Below are 15,432 nucleotides of genomic sequence, written 5' to 3'. Positions count from 1 at the left end.
GAATCCCACCAATACAGTGGTCAGCAGGTGGTTGGCTAACCCATGGCCCCCGGTTGGGGTTAGGCTTGATCAGGGGATTCCTGTGATACAATTAAGATGCGATTAGTTACGTTAGTTAGATTAAGTCTTGAGAAGACCCTTGTTTTGTGGGAGGGAATCAGCAGCTGTGCCTCGTTATTAAAGGAGGAAAAAAGCGGTGATTCTATGGACCAAGTGCAAGTCTCTTCTTTGATATGACCATGTGACTTCAGGTTCGGTCAGATCAGTTTAAAAAGTGATGACTTTGACTCGTTGGATAATTCCCTGTTAGAAGATTTTCCCTAGAGGAATCGCGCGTGCCTTCCGGGCGAGGGGAGTTTTTTTGGGCTCGGTTTTGGAGGAACCGTCGGGCTAGTCTCTCATCTGGACATCCGCACAGCAGGCAAGGCCCCGAGTGTGGATCCCTGCCCCATGTGGGAGGCCAATGTTGCTTTTGCCGCTGCCGCCGCCCCTGGTGGAGGGGGATCCCACACTCTGATGTGGTGACAAAACTTTGCGAGCATGTGGGGGGGACCCTCCCCCACATGCAAAGTTTGGTCACCATTGGAGCATGTTTGGGTTAGCACAGTGCAGCTTTTTTTAAGTGTCTTAGTACTTGAGAGACCATGGAAAATCCCACTCTTCCCCATGCCATCGTACCCAAACATGCTTTGATGGGTGACCAAACCTTGCAAGCATGTGGGAGAGATCCACCCCCACATGCTCGTAAAGTTTGGTCACCATCGAAGCATGCTTGGATTAGTAATTAGCACCCAGTGATTTTTCAAGTCTCTTGGTACTTGAGAGGCCATGGAAAATCCCTCTCTTCTCTGTGCCATCGTACCCAAGCATACTCTGATGGTGACCAAGCTTTGCAAGAATGTTGGAGCAAGTCCCCCCACATGCTCGCAAAGTTTGGTCCCCATCAGAGCATGCTTGGATTAGCAATAAGTGCCTAGTGCGGATTTTTCAAGTCTTGTGCTTGAGAGGCCATGGAAAATCCCACTCTTCTCCATGCCATCATACTCAAACATGCTCCGATGGTGACCAAACCTTGCAAGTATCTGGGGGGCATGTTTGGATACGGTGGCATGGAAAAGAGTGGGATTTTCCATGGACTCTAAAGCACTAAGAGACTTGAAAAATCTACACTCGGTGCTAATTTTGCTAATCCAAACATGCTCTGATGGTGACCAAACCTTGCGAGCATGTGGGGGGGGACCTACCCCCACATGCTCATAAGGTTTGGTCACCAAAAATAAATAATTTACATAAATTAAATAAAGCACACACATTGATTTAGCTCAATACTCTTGGAGATGGCTTGATGGGCGCTAATTGCTATTCCAAACATGCTTAGATGGTGACCAAACTTTGTGAGCATGTGGGGGCGGGTCCCCCCCACATGCTCACAAATTTTGCGCACCATCGCAGCATGTTTAGGTAGGATGGCATGGGGAAGAACGGGATTTTCCATGGCCTCTCAAGCACTAAGACTTGAAAAACCTACATTGGTCACTAATTGCTAATCTAAACATGCTCCGATGCTGACCAAACTTTGGATCGTGTGGGAGCGAGTCCCCCCCACATGCTCGCAAAGTTTGGTCACCACCATCAGAGCATTTTTAGGTACGATGGCATGGAGAAGAGCGAGATTTTCCATGGCCTCTGAAACACTAAGAGACTTGAAAAATCCACACTGGGCACTAAATGCTAATGCAAACATGCTCCGATGGTGTGGGTGTAGGTCCCCTCCCACATGAACGCAAAGTTTGGTCACCATCGGAGCATGTTTGGGTACGATGGCATGGAGAAGAGAGGGATTTTCCATGGCCTCTCAAGCACTAAGAGACTTGAAAAATCCACACTGGGCACTAATTACTAATCCAAACATGCTCCGATATGGGGACCAAACTTTGCGAGCATGTGGGGGTGGGTCCCACCCACATGATCGTAAAGTTTGGTCACCATCGGAGCATGTTTAGGCACGATGGCATGGGGATTTCGACAAACAATATGATAGCCAAAGTGTTTAAAGAAATCCAAAAACCATGAACATAATATAAAATGCAATGATCCTCAATAATGAAAAAACATGCACCATCGGAGTATGTTTGGGTACGATGGCATGGGGATTTTCAACACACAATATGATAGCCAAAGTATTTTAAAAAATCCAAAAACCATGAACATAAACTAAAATGCAGTGATCCTCAATAATAAAAAAACTCATAACTATATAAACATCAACTAAGTACATCAACTAAGTATATCATAATGTGAGCTAGCCCATCTACTTTAGGTTTCACCCCACTAACTCAATAGATCAAGGAATAATGAAAATGAGCTACACTAGCTAGTCTGAGGTTAGTCACTACCAATAAATCTAAGTACAATGTAAGTGAGCTAACCCAACTAGTCTAAGTTTAGTCACTATGAACGGGAATGCGAATAATATCATCATCTCTGACCGGTGGTTGACGTGCACATCGAGGTTGCTGTGCACGTCGAGGAGGCTATGCTGGCTGTGGGGGTCATCGAATATCTGCGGGGGAGGTTTGCCTCAATGGCAGAATCATAAGCTAGTGCTGGTGTACTCGGCAGCTCACGAGTCCCATAAGGTGATATAGCCATCTCCCTCTCTCTACGTCATTCTATTGCAAGATGTCTCTATCTATAAACCCAAAATTTACAATCAGAAATGGTATGTGACTGCCACTCTGCATGTGTAAGCTCCTCAACTATAAGGACACGCTGCTCATGTGAAGCAACACTGCTGCCACCAGCACCATCACCCGAGGTGTCACTAGGAGTAGCACCACCCACACTACTCATGTGTTGTGATCTATCTCTCCTGAAGGACTCTCTGCAAACTTTTGTGCACTCCACTCAATCTCTAGAGGCACCTCAGGCTCCTAATCTCTATCATCCGCGATGTCGATTCCTAAGTTAGTAGTAAGCTGATGTAAAATCAAGTGACCTGCCAGTCCTAGCATCTACTTGAGCAAAGCCTAGGTGAAGATCGTCAATGCCAAGAACTCTGTATGTCGCTAGGTTGGCGCGTGCTTGGCAAGAGGAGGGACATGGAAAAAATATCCACATCCTAGAGCATATCCACTAGTACTGTCAATGTCCTCCATTAGGGAAAATTTGAACATATTTTGGGCCTTTTGCTAATGAAAGTAATTAGCAATAGATCAATAGAAATAGAGGATTGTGCACATTTGGTCTCCTTACGAAGGGAGACTAGGCTGTAAGGAGGGGGACTAGGCTTTGAGCACTAGGCTGTAGGGAGGGGGACTACGCTTTCAGCACTAATAATTACACTTGCCCCTTTCAAAAAGTAAGGGAGTTAGGGTAGGTTTAGTCCCACCATTCTCGATGCATTACCGAAACATTTCAAGCACTCCATGCAGACATTGGTGAGGCACTGTTTTCTTGTAAAACCAGTGCAGACCTTTTTAAGGAAAAGATCTTCTTTTACCGACACTCCTATGTGGTGCCAATGCATGACGGTGGGTTTGGTAAGCTATAGATCATCACATCTCCTCTCCTCTCTTCTGTTAAATGGCTAACTCCTGATGCTTGGATGGTTATGGTCATGAAATCAAAGATGCTTTGTGACATACAAGGATCTTTGAAGTTTGCAAAGCCATCTTGATCTGTGGGTATCACTTAGGTTTGTCTAATTCATCTTTTTGCTAAGATGTTCAATCAATTTACTTTCTCATTCACAAACACTTACTATGTTTGTGTATAAGAAAGTACTAGGTGATGACATGGTTGCCTTGCTTGGAGAGCAGTGGAACGTTGTAGAGGGACAACATAAGGATGATACATTCAAGTGTAGAATAGTAGAGTCCAGTGTTACATTTCAGTATCTTAAAGCTCATGCTACCTTATACATTTGCTTTTATTACGAATGGTGGATGAAGAAAAATAGTAGTTGGGTCCCATTGCAAGCAGATGAACAAGTTATTTTGCCTCTTGACATATGCGTTAGGTTTCCCAATGGTGTGCAAGTAGGCATTGGAGACTCCTAAATATTAGGGAGCTCCTCAATATCATGGGAAGTGAGGATATAAGTGGGGCACAGTTCAAGGTGAAGAATAGAAAGATTCGAATGTGAATGGAGTCGAAGACCTTGGTAGATGCTGATTGGGAATATGATGGTATAAGCATGACTTAATAAGAAAGCTTTGGAGTTTTTTTATGAAGTCTGTTTAGAATTAAAATATTTGCCTTCAACTCTTGGGCTCCACTCAAACCATTTTTGTAAATTTACTTATGTAATTCATCTCAATGAAAAGTTTTGTCTTGTGATTGTTGTAGCTTTGTAATTTTTTATGTTTTTCTTTTAGAATTACAATATTTCAAGCTTTTTTATGAATCCCTTTTAGAGTTCTAATATATTCCTTTTAGGGATGTACTCGAGTTATGAGATAACATTTGAAGGCAATTCTGGCACAATATCTCAAAACCATAGCCATACCATTACAAAATCATATTCCTACCTTGAAAAATTTAAGTGCAAATGTGTTTTGAGTAAAAAACATGATAAAATGAGGAGAATTTCTCAATATTTACCAAAAAGATTATTAAACTAGAAGAAAATTTACAAATATTTACAATGATAAATAAGGAGGAGAATGAAGCTTTCTATTTTGTCTCCATCTCCTCTGGTTTTGTCTCCATGTGCCCCTTTGTCTCCTCTAGTTTTGTCTCCATGTGCCCCTTTGTCTCCTCTGGTTTTGTGGCCTCCTTTGTCTAAATGTCCATTTCCTTTAATTTTTTCTGGTTATTCTTATCAACAAACTTGAGTTCGTTCTTAGCTTTCTTGCCAACACCCTTCTTGGCACCCACCTGAGGACCACTTTTCTTTGAGGTACTTCCTGGTTTAGTACCCTTGGTACTTCCTGGTTTAGTACCCTTGGTGAGTACCTTGTTGAGGAGCACCCTTGGTTTCTTTAATATATAGAGTTCCTTGCTTAAACATAAAATGCTTCAGTGTGGTGGTGAATGTACAAGTATTTTCTTCTTCTTCTTAGATGAAGAGGCTTGCCTTGGGGGTGATGGATGTAAGATTCCTCCCCCAACCCCCTTTTTGATGTCTAGTATCTTCCCCTGTAATCAATCCCTCTTCAGAAATATAAAGACCTTGTTTCTAATTGTTTTAGCCTAGAGAGAGAAAATTATTCTAGAGAGAGAATATTCAGATTATGAATATTTTTGGATAGAAAAATAACTCATCTTATTAAAATAAGTTCCCCTGAAACAGAAATTCAAAAAGAATTTTCCAATGTGCAATTGGAATTAATTGGAAATGGGTATAAAGGACCTTAGTCTAAGGCTCTAGATTTTCAGAAATTTTTGGATTATGGTCCAATTAAGGTTCCTATGGACCAATAGCATCAATTCATGTGTAGGAAGGAGATAAATCCAATTTGTAAAAGAAGATACCCAAAAATGAGTAAATGCTTACATAAGATGAAGAGTTAAAAATGTACAAGGTTTATTAATAAAAAACTATGAGCAATATTAAAAATATGAGATATTTTGGGTATCGAAAAATGAGTAAATGCTCACATAAGATGAAGAGTTGAAAATGTACAAGGTTTATTAGTAAAAAACTATGAGCAATATTAAAAATATGAGATATTTTGGGTATAATGATTTCATTTTGACACATATGTAAGGAAGGGGAGTTCTTTAAAGTAGGTGCATATTTCACATAAGATGAAGAGTTGAAAATGTACAAGGTTTATTAGTAAAAAACTATGAGCAATATTAAAAAAATGAGATATTTTGGGTATAATCATTCCATTTTGACACATATGTAAGGAAGGGGAGTTCTTTAAAGGAGGTGCATATTTCACATGCTTGAATGAGTTTTAAACTCAAAAATAATGTGATATTTTTATCTCTCATCTCTCTTGAACCAAACCAAATCAAAATGGAACCAAACCAAATCAAAAAGTAACCAAACTAGGTCCAAATCTAGTCTAAATTCAACCAAACTGACTTGGAAAATTCTAGAATCAGTTTGTTTGGTTAGGAGCTCAATTTTTCCTATAAATAGAAGCCTTCCCTTGTTGAAAAAAACATAGTGTTTACACATTGTTACTCTACTCCACCTAAGCCAAGAACTGTGAATTCTTTAATAATTCACTAGTTTTTGACACTTCTCTCTTTCTTCAATTCCCATTGGTGGCTCCATCAACATACTAAACCAATTGATTGGTTGGGGGCCTCTACCGTGAACAAAGAATCAAGCAATTTGTAAGGTAAGTGGTGAATTTTGATCTTTTCTATATTTTCTCAATGTTTCTCTCTTCTCAACCCCTCTCAAGCTTGAGAAGCTTAATTGGAATGGTTTTTGAATTCTATTGAAGTTAATTGATGAATGGTAGTGAAGAGTTACATAATTTGATGAATGCTATTGAAGTTAATTGATTAATGATAATTAAGAGTTACATAAATTTCCATTTATGTTTAATTCAAATGGTTTTTATGTAATTTCTCTCTCTCACTCAAGAAATGGTCATACTCATGACCCTTTCTCAATCCAAATGAAGCTTTTCATAAAGTTTTTCCTTAATCCAAGATTATTCTATGCTTAAGACTAAATTAATAGCTTTCCCTATGCTTTTAGTTTATGTATTTCATGAATATTGATGATTCAATCCATTAAGGATTAATGATCCAATTAGGGATCATTCTAATTATTTCTTTAATGATAAGCTTTATCCCTTAGAAAAATTGAGATTTATCAGTCATAGTAGCGGAGCTATGGCAAAATTTTTATAAAAATTACGCATAAAATAATTTCATTCAAATCATGAAAAGAGGACTTCCTACCATATTCTAGGAATTATCATCCTAGATTAATTGAAAGAATTTCATAGTAATCATGGAAAATTTGGATTTTTATATTATGCATAAAAGATAAATACTTTATTATAAAAGTGTTACTTTTAGCATAATTGAATTTCATGCATAGAGGTATGCATAAGATATGAATATTTTATTATAAAAGAGATACTTTTAGCATAATTGAATTTCATGCATAGAGGTATGCATAAAAGATAATTATTTTATTATAAAAGTGTTACTTTTAGCATAATTAAATTTCATGCATAGAGGTATGCATAAAAGATATGGGAAGTGATAAGATGTGATAAGATGCATTTGAGATGAGTTAGGATGTGATAAGATGAGTTAAGAAGTGATAGGATGTGTATGGGATGAGGTAAGAAGTGTATGTGATGGGATAAGATGTATATGGGTTGTGATAGGGTGAGAATATGGATGTGAATATGGATGGGTATGTATGGATGTATGCATGTAGATGTGGATGCATGAATGTGGATGTATGGATGTGAATGAGGATGTGGATGTGGATGCATGGATGTAAATGTGGATGTGTATGTATGGATGTATGCATGTAGATGTGAGTGTGAATGTGGATGTATGGATGTAAATGAGGATGTGGATGTAGATGCATGGATGGGATGTGGATGTATGCATGTAGATGTGAATGTACGTATATAGATGTGGATGTATGGATGTGAATGTGCATGTGGATGTGGATATATGTAGGGATGTGAATATATGATATGTGATGTGAAGGAATCTGAAGTGATGAGATGGAAAATGATGTGATGGGATGAGTACACATATAAATGGAATGTGGAATAAGTAATGTGGATTGATGAGGGATAATGTGGAAAGACGAAATTTGATATAGAAACTGTATTTTGTGACTGTTTGTAAATGCTGTTTGTAAATGACTGTTTTATGTCAAGAATGCTAGGAAAGCATTTTGACCATCTTGTGATTAAGGTTGTGGAGACCTAACTGATAAAGTTGCAACTGCTGACGGAGAGTCAACGGAGGACGTCTCGCGTAGCAAGGTCGGCCGAGGTCTTGACCAGCCTCGGTGCGATTAAAATGGTGAGCTTCCGGTACGGTGGATGAGGGGCCAAGGAAGCGGCCTATGAGTGAAGCGCTAGGTCACCTGCGAAGGATCCTAGAGGGTGCTGACCATACGGTGCTCGGGCTCTGGGTCGCCCAGGATACCCACGCGTGTGTCGAGGAAGATATTGGAACAAGGAGTAAGAGTTGTTTTCTAAAACCGGGCATGGATCTGGTTGACCGGATGAGTCCATGGCTCTTTATATGGATCTGTTGGTTTATCTTGCTGATCTTCAACGAGAGTCCATCTTGATAAGTGATTATATTGCCGAGTATTATGGGCTAGGAACTATTGAAACGGCCCCTGAGTGGACAGGTGGTGAGCGTTCTAGTTGCCAATGATGCCATAGATACTCTGATGAAGGAATGATGGGAAATTGAATCAACCGGATAATTTGGAAGATGGTGATCAGTGATACTATGGTTTTATTAAAGGATTGTTTTAAAACTAGTTGAATCTGTGAAAAGGCAATTTCATATTGGGTGTGTAAGTGGTGTGACTAGTTTTATTTTGCATGAACTTCCAGCTAGGGGGCCTTGGAACTCTTTTCCTTGGTACCCGGGACAAAACCTAACCAAATTCTTAATTGGATCCCATTACTACAGTGGTTGGGCGGTTGGCTAACCCATGGGACTGGATGGGATTAGGCTGGACTGATGGATCTGTAAATCGAGACTCAAATTCTGTTACTATGATAGATAAAGCAAATCCCAGATAGTAATTGTTCTATGGATAGGCTGTGCCTCTTGATGGGGAAAAAAGCGTTGATCCCAATGATCCAAGTGCAAGTTTCTTCCTTGATCTGACCAAGTATCTTTATAGATGCAGTCGGATCTGTTTGATCAGTAAGGGTTTGACTATGTTAGAGTAAAAGTTTTCCTGGTGGAATCACCCGTGCTTTCCGGTAAAGGAAGTTTTTCCGGGTTCGGTTTTGGAACAACCGACGGATTAGTCTCTTATCCGGATATCCGTGGGTGAGGCCCCGAATGTGGGACCCCTGTCCCGCGCGAGAAGTGCTACTTCCGCTGCCAGTATCCTGAATCCGTTGCTCGATGGGAACAGGGAGTTTGGATCATTAGGAGGAACTGAATTATTCAAAATAATATTGATTGCTCTTGCACGAACACTCCACATCCAAAACTCGTGAGATCCAAGAGTGTGTAATTAATAAAATTCCTCAGATTTAAGAACCTCGAATTATAGAAGATATGTTAAAATTTAGGTAAAGATTTACTGCAAAAATAGTGGGTTTTTACATAACCTACACTGCTATCAATCTCGGTATATTTAGACAAAAGATATTTCCACACATTGGTAATAACATGCCATCCCCACCATGAGGTAGAATCTTTTTGTAAAGCAACTTTGCCTCCTTTTTCAAATTCAAATATTCATCTTTAATAGCTCTCTTACATGCCCTATTAAAAATTAAATTTGAATATAAGGAAAACTAAAGTATGAAGCTTACAAGGAAGATCAATATGAAAGTTAATAAGGAGAACTACTTACAATTTAATCTGCCCATGCATGCCAGTCAGGCTATTCATAAAAATAATACTTCTTCAGATAAGAATATTGATAACACAAGCACTCCAGTGTCCACTAGAAAAAAGTAAAAGAAATATTTAAGAAAGCCAATATCCTTAAAAGGATTCTACACATATTTCATATAGTAAACACATAGGAATCATCAGTTAGAGACAAACGTCTCTACATATGGCAAAACAACAAAACAAATGTTCTTATTTTTCATTGTCTTGAAATAGGATGTGAGCTTGGAAGTCTTTTTATTCGTATCAATCAATGCATGTGACACTAAGGGATCACACCAACATTGCATATTACCTACCCTGGTACTTGGGCAAGCCTCTGAGAATTGGCCTTCTCCACCTACACTAGGGTCTCTAAGCTATCATGCACATGTGATATATTCTCCTTTTCCTTCACCTCCTCCTCCTCCCCAGAACTCTTGTTGTCTGGCTTAGATTTCTTGACCAACTTTATGTTCTTCTTGGGATGGGAAGTAACTTCTTCAACTTTTATATTATCTACCTTTGATTTCCTTTTCAATGCTAGGGGAATTGTGAGGATCTTAAAGGCTTTCCTATCCCTCATTTGGTAAGGGATGAAGAAATTTGTCAAACCTACAGCTCATCCTACTTACAAGTGTCATGTCTCTGTCCATCAAAGTGACTCTTCTTGCATGGGCAACACATATGAAGCTATGATTCATAAAGTCTATAAGGAATTCTTCACAAGCTTCTTATAGACATGCCACTGCACTTCTCTACCATCTATAATGTCCTTGCCCTTTGATACTGTCACTTACTATTTCTGACAATTCTCAGGAATGGTGCCCTAGGGATGAGAAGATGTGTAGACTCTTGTGCTTGCCTTATCTCAGCAAACAATTTCTTTTTTTTCTGAAGGAAAGTTCTTGCCTTAGATATATTAGTTCTACCCTTTACTGGTTTCTTTTGTAATGGTTACTTAGATGTTGTTGCCTCAGCTTCAGTTTGAGGTTCTGGCTCTGAATCTTGCTGTTTTGGAAGGGAGGGATCAGGGTACACCATCCTCACAGTTTTCTTTGTACGAGCCATACTTCCACAAAGCAATAGTGAGCAAACAAATGAGGATGATGATGTCAATCGCACCATCGCTCGATGGAAAGAAGCAGTCCACGGAGCAATGAAGAGAATCCAACCCTAGTCGAAGAGCTGGATTCCCATCGTCAAAGGAATCGGGCGAGGAGCCAGAGTGCTGTCCACGAAGCAATGAAGAAAATCCGAGCCTGATCGAAGAGCTAGATTCACGTCATCGATGGAATCAAGCAGGGAGAAGAAGCCGGAGCAAGAAAAGAATTTGCGCGCTATCCCACGGAGCGATGAAGCAAAATCCCACGTTACTCGAAGAGCTGAAATCGCACCGTGTCGAAGGAATCGAGAGAAGATGCGTTCCATCGACGAAGCAATAGAGAGAATCTTGTTAAAGATGATCCTCATAATCGCGTCGAAGGAATGGGCCGATGCTGCAACTGTCCACACGGAGCAAAAAAAGTTCAACAATATGGAAAATAATTCTCACGCCATCAATGAAACCCAACAAAAAAAAGGAATATTTTCTCCTTTTTATAAAGTGCAATGTCATCATTGTTGTTTGCGAGGATGATGTAAGCCCTATATGTGGCTCTTTAGCGATGATGTCAGTCCTACACATGGCAAATTGGCGATGATGTCAACCCTACATGTGGCACATCGACACACTTCGATGACATAAGCCCTTCACATCTGTCGTACATCGATGATGTCAGCCCTAATAATGTCTATATATAGTCGTGCCTTGTTTAAATTTCATTTTTTTTCATGCCTTGTTTAAATTTTAATTTTTTTTCTTTCGGTCCCCCTTCACTCGTTCCATGGGAATTCAGTTCACCATGTGATTAGCAATTTTGGTTTTGGTTTGTTCTTTGTCCTTGCGCCGTGGCCAACAATTCAAGCATGGAGTAGGTGGTTCACTATTATGATCCTTTGGAAGATGTAGAGACACTTGAAGAGGTAACAGATGAGCCTAGTGCCAATGAAAACCTATTTGATTTGTTAAGGAGAGATGGTCATGATGAACGTCTTCCAGATGTTGAGCCTATACTCAATGTGCCCTTTAATTTAGAACATATTGTTAAGGGCATGGCATGCTCTATGTTAGGGGAAGAGTGGGAGGCATATAGTAAATTGGTTAGTATATAAATTATAAATAAGGGATTGCTTTGCCCTATCCTCATTTGAAAAGAAGAGCATGTCAGGAAGGTGGGATGTCCATTCAAAAGATAAGAGGATAAAGACTTGTCTTGACAACTACCCTCTACAGGCATAAGAAAAACTGCAAGGTTCTTGAGTACTACTTTGGATTTGTTGTTTATCTATTTCTTCATGTAGACAAAGAGGACTACACAAAGGATGAATTGGAAGTTCAAAAGGGTCAAAAGGTTTCACAAGCTTCATTTGTCACAAAGATTGAATCTGATGATGAGGTTATGAACCTAACTTTTCTGGTGATAAGTCTAAGCATAGGGTTTGATGTGGCAGAGTTTAAGGCATCCACTGTTATTGATGTGGCAGAGTTTAAGGCATCCACTGTTATTGATGAGGGATCATCTATGCATGGAGAGCACTTAAAATCAAACTTCGTCATCCCTAGTTTGCCCTCCTTTCTGAAAAGATGCAGGGGGGAAGAGAGCTTGAGCTCTTGCAAGCACACACACACACTCACAAAACCCTAATAGAGAACACACAAGGTGAGAGGCTGAAATCTTTTTCTTCTCTACTCAACACTCAACACACCATATACAAGAATAAGAGTACACACTATATGAAAGGTACTCAACCAAATACATACACGGGTTCTCTATAGTGTGAACCTGACTAAATGAGTTGGCGCTATAACTATGCCAGTCTCTAGAATGGCTCTCACACAGCATGTCATCCCACTGGCCGCATATCACCTAAGATCTCACCAACCATGCCAGTGGTGTAAGTGTGGGGCCTATCCCCCAGGCGGGTCATCAGTGTCCACCGCCTCACTAGACGAGATCGATATCTCAACACTCCCCCTCGAGCTCAACTCCATCTCGTGTACACCAAGCGAAGCCCTGAATCTGCGAAGCTTCTCTGTACCCAATGCTTTGGTGAAGATGTCAGCTACCTGATCCTCTGTGCTGACATAAACAAGGTCAAGATCTCCTGCCAAGACCTTCTCTCTGACGAAGTGGTAGTGGACCTCTATGTGCTTCGTACGAGCATGAAAGACTGGGTTCCTGGCCAACTGTATACTGCTAATGTTGTCACAAAAAATGACAACTTGTCTATCCACTAATAGACCCAAATCTGTAAGTAGCTTTCTCAACCAAGCTACCTCACATGCTGCCATAGCAGCTCCTCTGTACTCGGCCTCTGTACTGGATAGAGCAATCGTAGGCTGCTTCTTGCTGCTCCAAGTCACAGCAGCACTCCCCAAAGAAAACATGAATCCACTGGTAGATCTTCTATCTGAGATACTACCAGCCCAATCAGCATCTGTGTACCCATATACACATATCTCTGTCCCAGTCTCATAGAATAGTCCACAATGCAAAGTAGACCTCACATACCTCAGTATGCGTCTCACTGCATCCAAATGCGGTTTCCGTGGAACCTGCATAAACTGACTCACCAACCCAACAGCATAGCTCAAATATGGTCTGGTGATCGTCATGTAGATCAAACTTCCTACTATGCGCCTATACATAGTAGGATCCTCCAAGATCTCTCTTGAATCTGCACTCAACTTGCCATTCTGATCCAATGGCACAGAAATAGGCTTACAGTCTGTCATACCATACTTGGACAACATGTCCAAGCCATACTGTCTCTGCAGTAATCCAATACCATGTGGTGACCTAATCACCTCAATGCCCAAGAAATATCTGAGCTCCCCCAGATCCTTCATCTCAAACTTCTGTCTTAGCAAGATCTTTACATCAAAGATCTCTGCATCATGGTCCCCCGTAATGATCAAGTCATCTACATAGATGACAACAAGCACAACCCCTCTATCACCATGTCTCACATACAGCGAGAAATCTGCATTGGCTACATGAAAGCCAATAGTGACAAGATATTCAGAAATCTTGTCAGACCATGCTCTTGGTGCTTGCTTTAAGCCATACAAGGCTTTCTTCAACCTGCAAACATGCTCGGTGTGACCCACATCCTCATAACCAGGTGGCTGTAACATATACACCTCTTCTTGCAAATCCCCATGCAAGAATGCATTCTTTACATCCATCTGATGTAAAGACCATTGCTTTGACGCAGCCACTGCTATCACAACTCTCACTATTGCCATCTTGGCAACTGGGCTGAAAGTTTCCTCATAATCAATGCCATATGTCTGCGCATATCCTTTGGCTACCAATCTAGCCTTGTACCTGTTTATGCTTCCATCACTGTTATGTTTAACTTTGTACACCCACTTGCATCCAATGGCTTTCTTGCCTTCAGGCAATTGCACTAAATCCCAAGTTTCATTTCCATATAGTGCATCCATCTCCTCATCCATAGCTTTCTCCCAACACACATTTCCAACAGCCTCATCAATGCATGTGGGATCTACAACCTGCACAACCTTTGCCATACATGCATAGTGATGTGCCACATAACCATCATATGTAAATCTCTGCACAGGGTTCTTCACTCTCCCTGATCTTTGGAGTTTTTCATTCATGGCTTCCATAGTCTTCTTTACACTAGGTGTTCTCATAGCTGGGATCCCAAGCTCCTCATCAAGGCTCATATCTGAGCCACTAGACTCTCCATCAACATGAGAATGCCCTACAGAAATGTCAGGCATACCAAGGGGCTCAACCACTTTCTCTTTTCCTTTACATGATGTACTAATCACATTTGCAGGACTGGTATTATGACGCAGCCTGCCACTCCATGGTCTATCAATAGACCCACTAGATGAGGACTCTCCTGGTCCACTCAAAGACTGTGATTGCTGACCTGCATTTTGTGCAACCACACTTCCACTCACATCAGCCCCAACAGCTTCTTTTTCAGCAGCATACCAGCTGCTCATCTCATCAAAGACAACATCCCTGCTTACCCTCAACTCACGTGTAGCAGGGTTATAACACCTGTATCCCTTTTGCTCAAGGGAGTATCGAATAAACACACATTTTTTAGCTTTTGGATCCAGCTTAGTTCTCAGCTCATCTGGCACATGCACATATGCAATGCATCCAAAGACTTTCAGATGAGACAAATCTGGTTTTCTGCCTGTAAACCTCTCCTCTGGAGTTACATCATGTATGGCTGCAGTTGGAGTCCTGTTCATGATGTACACTACTGTAGAAACAGCCTCAACCCAATAGCTATGCGGCATATTCTTCTCTTCCATCAATGCTCGCGCAATCTCAGCAATGTGCCTATTTTTTCGCTCAGCAACTCCATTTTGCTAACTCCATTTTGCTGCGGAGTGTATCTGCATGTAAACTGTCTCCGAATACCATTCTTCTTCAAAAATTCAGAGAACTCATTGGAGAAGTACTCTCCCCCTCCATCTGACCTTAGGCACTTTACATATTTCCCTGTTTGCTTTTCAACCAAAACTCTGAAATTCTGAAAGTGAGTGAACACCTCACTCTTCTCCTTCATGAAATATACCCACACTTTCCTTGTGTGGTCATCAATGAAAGTCACATAATACCTGCAGCCTCCCATAGATATGGTCTTCGTAGGACCCCATACATCTGAATGCACAACATCTAGTGAATTTCTGCTCACATATCTGTTACGTGGAAACACATGCTTTGTTTGCTTCCCAAATTGGCATGCTTCACATATTTTCTGCATACCTTCCACTTTAAATTTTGGCAGCCTTGTCACAATTCCTTTTGTCTG

This window comes from Cibotium barometz, chromosome 37 (genome assembly GCF_041138505.1).
Source record: "Cibotium barometz isolate CiBa-2024 chromosome 37, ASM4113850v1, whole genome shotgun sequence".
Taxonomy (NCBI): domain Eukaryota; kingdom Viridiplantae; phylum Streptophyta; class Polypodiopsida; order Cyatheales; family Cibotiaceae; genus Cibotium; species Cibotium barometz.
The sequence above is the reverse complement of the archived record's forward strand: the minus strand, read 5'-3'. Positions refer to the sequence as shown.